Raw genomic sequence first — 8,667 nt, forward strand, 5'->3', positions numbered from 1 at the left:
AATAAATTTGAGAGGAAATTCCATTTGTATCTTAACCAAAGAGCTAGCATCATTGGCCATTTAATGGTCCACTCTTCTGGTTTTTTGTTTTTTTGTTTTTTTTTTTGGTACCCGGGGATTGAACTTGGGTCCTTGCTCTTGCAAGGCAGGCCACCAAACCGCTGAGCTAAATCCCTGGCTACTCTTCATTTTTAAAATCTCAGTCCTTCAGACAGACATGCTATACAAGACTGAGGGTCAACATTTCCTTTCTAAGATTATTTTAAACCTAAATATTGCCCTAAATCTGACCATACACATAACAGTAATAGAGAGATTAAATGGATACAAAAGATTAAAATGGAATGAATCTTGCCTAAATTCTGAAAGAAGCTGTATTATATGTAAATTCACACTCATTCTTCACTCCTGTTAGTACACAGATACTACCTTCATGCTACAAAAGATTGCCTAATCTGATTCCCTATCCTCCCTTTGAAGTATAGGCATTCCTTTAGCTGTCTGTTTCTCCCTGCTAGACTATAAGATTCTTGGGTAAGGACTAGATTTTACATCTTTTGTTTATGTCATGATCCGTGAAAGTAATTATTCAATTGGGTTGAAATGCCATCGACTTCCTCTAAAATCTAGATGAATACATTACAGTCAGGGTGAAGTCAGATCTATCTAAATCTGAAATCTCTTGGGTTTACAGATTTCTAAAAATATTAAAATAATAATGATAATCTTATTTTAAAATGCTCTGAATTAAGTTCAGCTAAAACCACCAATGAACAATATGTGATCTCAAAACAATAAATTTTTAATCAACTAGAATCCATTCAGATCACCTTAGTTTTTATCTAATGTTCTTTTTCTGTCCAGAATCATGTCTGGAACACACTGCTGCAATCAGCTGATTTGGATCCTGAGGCTCTTCTGGCTGAGAGAGTCAAAACAATAAATTTATCATTGATTCCAATAAATAAATAATATTTCTTAAATCAAAAGTATGACCTGGATAATAATGGACATATTTCCAATAGCAAATGGTTTAAAATAGCCTCTAATTATGCACCACTTCTCTTTAGCTTATTTATTTAAGGAATTTGACATAAATGTTAGATAATTGAGTTTTGCAGTCTTTGATGGTAACAAAACAGGAGGGCACATATTTCTCTTCTATTTGAATACATCACCTTTAGAATTTTCAGTTGGATATAAATACATAGAAAGAGTTTAAAAGCAGCCAAAGCTTCTATGAATTGAGAGCTAATGAGAAAGGAAGACTTAAATTTAACCTTCAAAATTTGGGAGCAGGGGTATGTAGTAAAAATCAAATGACTTTTCAACATAGTGAGAAAATAGACTCTACATGGCAGTACTCCCTGAAACTTAAGGGCAGGGGTACAGAGTGGGTTAAAAATTACTCAGCAGATATTTATTGAACACTTACTATGTGCCACCCACCATCTGGGTCCTGTACACACAGAAGACCCTGCTCTTATGGAGCTGGAAATTTTATTAAAAGGAGATCTAATAATTTTGAACTTCAAAGGAAAAGATTTGGTCTCCATCTCCTACTTTCCTTTTTGGCAGTGTTGGAATGCTAAGTTCCTTTTTACCTATGAGTTATACAGATTGAGAGAAATTAGCGAAAAAGAGGGTTAAGTACAAAACAGAAAACTTCTGGTCAGAGCACCCTCTTGTCTTACATTTGCAAAAACATGAGAAGCTACTTAGATATTTTCCTTGAACACAAAAGTAGGTCCCAAGACAATTCTCTGGGTCCACATGTAGAACTGACTGCCATTATTACTGATAACTAAATAATAATAGTACCATTCAAAAGAAAGAAATACTTTGTTTTACCAGGCATCTCCATAGTAAATCTATCTCAAAATTTAAAGTAAAAATTAAAGCAGATAATAAAGGGTGTCTGTCATAGTTGTCGGCATGAGGTTAGTATTAAACACACACACATACACACACACACACACTCATACACACTTCCTTCCTCAGCCACTGTGACAAATACTCTGGCCCTGCCTCTGAGACAGAATATAAATCAGGCTCCTAATCATTCAGCACAAGCAGTCAGCCCTGCCTCAGGCGCATCTGGTATGGAAAGCATGTGAATCCCTCTTTAATCAACAATTTAGAATAATGGCATTTCCGACCCTCATCAGAGAATTCAACCAGGAATTGATTGCAATGCAGCTCTTGCCAAATGCTTCCTGGGACAGTTGGTGTTTGAGAGAAACTGTCTAATGGCTATGTTAACAACATTCTTTCTTCTTCTAAGCTTCTATTTGAATTAAGCAATTACTAGAAAACTCATCTGGACTATATTATTATAATTCTGTATAAAATCCTTTGTTCAATTAAATGTGCTGCTCCTTTATCCACTTTTGGGAGGATTTATATTAAAATTATATGCCTTGAATGGGACCTAACCTATCAATAATTTCTTTAAAAATATTGAAAGAATAAATGTTTGAATAGATTTATGTTTTTTCTCTTAATAAAGGTATAAGTGAAATATAATCTATTAGAATATTCTTTTTATTCCCCCCCCTCTCTAGAGAATTATTTGTTATCCTTCATATTTTAGCTGGAAATAACCTTTCTGGTCTACTCACACCAGCTTATTTACTTTCCATGTAGGGATCTAATCTCTTCCCATCCTGTTCACTTCTGTTAGTGCTTGTATTTAGATGTCCACTGAAAGCTTCATGCACTCAGGGATTGGGCTTTTCAGAGGTGGCTGGATCTAGGGTATATGATAACTAAATGGGTTTAGCCTAGTGTAGATAATGGAAGCACCACCCTAGTGTGAACGGCACCTATCAATAGGCTTATAGCCTAGATATAATACAAAGAGAAAGAGGGAAGGCGGGCTTGCTGCTGTGACTGGCTACTTGCTTCTTTCTGCCTTCTGCACCATGAACAGTTTTTTCTCTAATGCCCCTCTGCTGTGCTGCCCTGCCTCAGATCCAGCCAACTGTGTACTGAAACCTCTAAAAACTGTGAGCTTACATAAACCTTTTCTCCTTTAACTTGTCAGTATCATGTATTTTTGTCTCAGCAACAGGAAAAATAACTAAGACACCATCTCTGCTGTAGCACCTAACATCTGCTTTTGTAATTGTTTATACTATTGTCTTTTCACCAGATTATGAGCCACTTCATTACTGTGCATTTACATCTTTGCAGCTGCAGTATATGGCACAGGGCCTTGTCAAAAGTAAGTGGATAAATGTTTGAATATCAAGAGAGTGAATAAGTCAATTCAGTGTCCCTTATATAAGTACCAACCGAACATTGTTTCCTTGAATTCAGTAACAGGAAAACATGATATTTTCAATACATATTTATTCAGCTTATGCTTTATGAAAAACACTTCTGATATTATGAGAGATCTTCATGATCCCTACCATTCAGAACTTCTCTATTAGATGAGAGAGATCTATCTGATAACATATTCAAGATAGTCTGGATTCAATATCTTACTAGCAACACAGAGCATGTTCAGGAGAGTGAAACACACAGGAGGTTAATTACAAAATGAAGACAAAAGAGTTTTTTGCTTGAGGTAGAGTTTGACTGAGTAGAATTTTAGCAGGCAGACATGGATATATGAATATTGGTGGAAATAAAATTATGATCTGATTATACAGAGAAGATAAAAGAAAAGAAGTGATGGGGAGGTGTTGAGAAACTTTGACAGCTAAAAGATCATCCAGTGAGAGCTGGGGATGACAGTGCATACCTATAATCCCAGTACTCTAAAAGGCCGAGTCAGGAAGATTGAAAGCTTGAGCCAAACTTGGACAACTTAGTGATTTAGTATGACACTGCTTCAAAATAAAAAACAAAGAAAATTAAAAAGGGTTGAAGTTGGGCCAGGGATTTAGCTCAGTGGCACTGTTCCTGCCTTGCAAGCTCAAGGTTCTGAGTTCAATCTGTGGTACCAAAAAAAGGGGTGGGGAAGGCTGAAGTTGCAGCTCAGTATGAAGGCCCTTGTCTCTTTAGTACCACCAAAAATCATCTAGGAGGAAGTCAACTCATGATTGTCAACTTGACTGGATTAAGAGACCCATAGAGAGGTGATTGTAACAAGGAGCACTACTCTCATCAGTGGATTAATTCACTGATGTTCATAGCTGAAAGTGTTTAGCTGAAAGGAAATGGGGCCCAGTTGAAGGAAGTGGAGGAGTGGCTCTGTAGGATAACTCTTTTACTGACATGTTGTCGCTGTGCTTTACTTTCTGGCTTTCCTGAAGTGAGCATCTTTTTCCTTTTTCCATGTCTTCCTACTATAATGTTTCTATTTTGGAGTCAGGTGACCATGGTCTGAAATTGAAATTATGAGCTAAAATAAATCTCTCCTTTAAATTGCAGGTACCAGGTATTTGCTCCTAGTAACAGAAAAGCTGACCAATACAGAAAGTCCATACCAGGAATGAGGATGTTGTTGTGACTACTCCTGACTATGGGGTTCAGAAGTTTTTGGAACTGATTTGGGGGAGAAATTTAGAAAACTCTGGAAAAGAAGACTAGAGAAGCTGTAGACTTCTGTAAGACAGTTTAATGGACAATTCTGGTAGGAGCTCAGAAAGCCAGAATGCTGATAGGAATGTGGACAATAAAGGCCTGCCTCATGAGGTTTCACACTGAAATCAGGACTCTACTTGGAACTGTATTAGCGACAATGTATGTTAATGTATGTTAATGTATGTTATGTTCTGATTTTAAAAATAGTTACATTTTATCCATGACCTAAGAAGTTGAATTAAAGATGAATTTAACATGACAGACTAATTGATCTGGAAAAGGATATCTCAAGTCAGCCAAATATTCAAGTGATAGCCTGCTTACTGATGACTGCTTGTAGCCATATTTATAGTGAGAATCAGAAGCAAAAAGCAGAGTAGGAAGATTTGAAAAACTTACATTTTTGCCCAAAGACAACTATGTATAAATTTGGGGCCAAAAGGTATGATTGCTGAAAAGATAGTACCATTAAAAATAAGCCAAGCATTTTGCACAGGGACAAAAAGAAAGATGTCTTGAGGGCATCTCAAGAATCAGCAAGAATCCACCAAGTGTAGGCTCAGGGGTGCAAAGGTGTAAACCTTTTAGTTGAGAAGAGAGCCCTTAGGACTTCAGAACAGTCTTTTCAGAAATTGGTTCCCCGGGATTCATTTCACCACATTCAGCCATTCATGCACTTAGAGGCCACGGCAGCCACAATCCAAGGGCCTTGGCCATTGCTCAAGCTAGTGGCAGACCTGGGCTTTGTCCACTTGATGGTGGATTTTCAGGCATGCAGACAGTAAAAATTGCATGATCTTGGAAAGCTTTCACCCAGATTTCAAAGGAAGGACTGGTTAGCTAGCCAATATATCCCTCAGAGGAAGACACATGAATCTGGAGAATGAGGCTGAAGGTACAATGGAGATCCTGGGAATGTGAATATCTGCTGAAGAAAACTGCAGGCAATGAGCAGAATCAGCCCAAGAGAGAATCCATGTGGGCTCCATCCAGCAAGATTATCAGAGTTGGGCTGTCCAAGCCCTTTGGAGCTTACATTTCACTGCTGCACATCCCAAGTGCTGGACATGGAGCTTCAGGGCTTAATGTGTGCTGTGCTGGGTTTTAATCTTGCTTTTGTCTGACTCTATCTCTCTTTTCTTCCCTGTTGAAATGAGAATATTTACTCTGTGCCCCTGTGTTTTGGGATTATGAACTTAAAAATTTTTTTATAGGTGTTTATTGTTGAGTTGTCGTGAGTCTCAGATGAGAATATAAACTTAGACTTTAGGAATGTTGGGCCTGTTGAGTCTTTGAAGAAGGGATTCTGTTTTCAGTTGTCTGTAGGTGTTACGGTTTATACTTAGAATGTCCTACAAAGTTTATATGTGCTCAGAGATGAGGCTTTTGGACTGGGATTTGATTATGGGGGTGATATACTCAAGGGTGAATTATCACAGTTTAGCAGCTGAGTGTTAAGAGGTGGGGCCTCATCAGAGGAAGGTCACTGGAGGTGTGACCTGCAAGGGTATATCTCTTTACCTGGAACCTGCCTGCTCTCTGCTTCCTGGCTGCCATCATGTGAGCAGCTTTCCTTAATAGCAGTCTCTTTTACTATGCTATTTCAGCATTTAAGCCTGCCAACCATGGACTGAAATGTGAGATAAAATAAACCTTTCCTCTTTAAAGTTGCTAGTATTGGATATTTTGTCCCAAAGACAAGAAAAGTGATATAATTATCCTACTGTCTTAGTCACTAGCATTGGAAAAGCTGACCAATACAACACGTAACTGATGCTGGAAAATCTTGAGAAAGCAGTTCAAGTTTATTATTTAGAATCATGAGGATAAATACTAGATAAATTAGTTAAAAATGGTTTCAGGTTGGGTAGACTACCATACATGGTGAATGTTGTGGATGGCACTATTCTAATCCTAGGCCACAGATGGTACCCAACTTATGATGGTTTAGTTTAGGAATTTTTTTTTCACTTTGTGATGCTATGAAATTTATACTTATTCCTTAAAAATTGTAGTGAAATTTGGTCTTTTCTGGGGCTAGGAACATATGCTAAAACTCTTAAGAAAGATTCTCTTAAGATGTTAAGCAGTGGTAGCAAATTGAGATCCCAATCAGACCCAAGATCAAGAAGTTAAAAATTTGATTATAATTTATTGGGTTTCCAACGATTTTGGGATTTTTTGACACCCATCTGTGTACGTGTATAAATAAAATATTTAGTGCTTTATTATAAAATGAATTTGTTAAATGATTTTATCCATCTCTAGGCTAGTGTGCTTTGAACATTTTTAAGGCACACTAAGCTATGATGTTAATTTTTCTAAGTGTATTTAAATGCATTTTCAACTTCAAATATTTTAACCTTCAACGGGTTTATTGGGACATAACAATATCCTACGTTGAGAGACACCTGTATTTGAATGGTGCTCCTTGATGTTTGTACGAACTACACAGCTTTCCACAGTCCCTCTCCCTCAGGAACAGAACCGATGTTGAGAGAAGGTGATGTGAAACTGGAAATGCTCTATGCAGTTGTTAACATTTTGGCACTATTTTGCCTTTTTAAATTATGTTTTTATTTTTAAAAGTTTAAAATTAAAAATAGGAGATAAGTTTTCTGAGACAGAATCATTAGACTTTAGCAACCTCTGAGAAACCGGTAGATTAAAACAACAACAACAACAACAACAGAATTTAAAAAGAACTGAGAATAATCAGTTAAATAGGGCGATGGAAATAATCTCAGCGGAAATTGGTAACAGAAGTCAAGAGAGAGCGTCCAACATGGCCAACAGCGCCACATGCTGGCAAACAGGAAATTACAGAGGCACTGGGCCTCAGCTCCATCTCTCTGAAGGGCTGTTTGCTCATCTAAACATGATGGTAATGATACCAACTGTATAGAGCCCTTTTGCTGCTGATTTTATGAAATAGAGAGTGGTAAAATTAGTAAAGACACACCTTTTTTAGCATCTACTTTTACATGTTGGCACTATTCCTCTGAAATTAATCTATGTATTATCTGGGGAAAGGATTATGCAACTGAAAAGTAATTTTTTTCAATATTATATTAATTAAGGGCAGAGGGAACATTTTTTTTCTTTTAAATTTGAATGACATTAGTCTTAACTTCCTTGAGACAGAGAGCTGAGGCTGGAATTTTGAAGACTCATAGAGAATCCCACAGAAATACTCTTACCCTGAGGAATAGCTGTAGGGAACTGTCAATCTCTTACCAGATTGGTAAAAGAACCTCTTTCCAATGCGAGACCCAAGCTGCAAGACAAGCTTTTCTACCCTCAGAAGCTGACACACACATGGGGACATTACTTTGATGCTGTTTTAACTAAGTTCAGGCTGACTTTGAGAGAAGAAAAATTGGGTCTTGAATCTGAGCCCAAGAAGAAATTGAGGAATCTCTGGGAGGATGAAAGATTTGGGATGGAGTACTGCTCCAGTTTCACCAAAGTCCTTTTTCTCTTCCAGCTCTAGGAAGGAGGTCCTCAAGTTACCAGTCCCTGAAAAGCCGCATGGAACTTTTGAGGAATCCGCTACTTGGCTTTGTTCTGGTATCTATAGCCCCAGGAGAGTATCTTTTTACCTACTGTTTGGTTTCCTGAAATTTAAGAGCCATGGTAACAATGTAACAATGACAACAAATTTCTAGACACACAGTCCTGTATTGTTTAAGGATAGGGCTAGGTCCTGAGAAATGCATTGTTAGGTGATTTTTGTCATAAACATCTGAGTGTGCTTACACAAACCTAGACAGTATATCCTGCTGCATATATAGGCTTTCAGGCAACCATTTCTAGAATAAAGAGATTTCATCTGTATTGCAGATTTTCTCTGTCAAGGAATTTTCCTCCATAATCAGCTTTTCTAGGCTCCACAAAAATTTTCAACTGCCTTCACTTTAGCACTTGCTGGTTTTTTTTTTAATTTTATTGAATTTATTGGTACATTTTCTGGATACAGTACAGTTACATTCATTGTTGGGATCATGTACCTTTACATGGCAAGTCTTGATTCTCATTTTTTCCCCTTACCTCTGCCCTCCCTTCACCCCTTCCTCCCCTCCCCATCTACAAACACTTTATTTTCATCCTTTCATTCTCTCACATTTTTTT

At 37.4% G+C, this 8,667-nt stretch overlaps 1 long non-coding RNA gene across 1 annotated transcript; it reads left to right on the forward strand.

Moving 5' to 3' along the window:
- Positions 1–3,153: 3,153 nt before the first annotated feature.
- LOC117283996 lies at positions 3,154–8,115 on the forward strand. The gene is made up of 3 exons (XR_004515038.1): positions 3,154–3,226; positions 4,384–4,695; positions 8,024–8,115. It is a non-coding gene; the product is annotated as an uncharacterized LOC117283996 (long non-coding RNA).
- The last annotated feature ends 552 nt before the right edge of the window (positions 8,116–8,667 follow it).

The sequence above is a fragment of the Fukomys damarensis genome, unplaced genomic scaffold (genome assembly GCF_012274545.1).
Source record: "Fukomys damarensis isolate Sample0158 unplaced genomic scaffold, DMR_v1.0_HiC HiC_scaffold_33, whole genome shotgun sequence".
In the NCBI taxonomy this organism is placed as follows: Eukaryota; Metazoa; Chordata; class Mammalia; order Rodentia; family Bathyergidae; genus Fukomys; species Fukomys damarensis.